This window comes from Penaeus monodon, chromosome 24 (genome assembly GCF_015228065.2).
Source record: "Penaeus monodon isolate SGIC_2016 chromosome 24, NSTDA_Pmon_1, whole genome shotgun sequence".
In the NCBI taxonomy this organism is placed as follows: Eukaryota; Metazoa; Arthropoda; class Malacostraca; order Decapoda; family Penaeidae; genus Penaeus; species Penaeus monodon.
The window spans coordinates 36,998,415-36,998,799 of NC_051409.1; positions in this window are offsets into that span (position 1 = coordinate 36,998,415).

A 385-nucleotide genomic window follows, 5' to 3' on the forward strand; every position below is an offset into this window, starting at 1 on the left:
TAAGGAAGGTGTATTTGTTTGTTTATTTTCAATCTTGTTTTGGACGAGAGTAACACCACCACCCTATCCCCAACCCTCCTATTATGTGTATGGGAATCCGTGTCACGATCATTCCTTGTGAGTGTGATCATAACATGTCAAAAACATCGGTACATCTCTCTCATGTCTTCCACGGCCGAGTTGTGGTCAGGGTGACAGGGAGGAGAAGAGGAAGTTGGTGACAGAGATGAGAACGTGTTCCTCTTACCACTGTGTTGATTGTTTGTTTCCTGTCTTCCTCCGCTCTTAGTGTGCTTGTTAGATATCATTGGAGAAGAGTATTCTTTACCTGTCGTTAGCGTTTCCAGGATCATGTATACTATTAGCAATATTGTTTTTATTATCT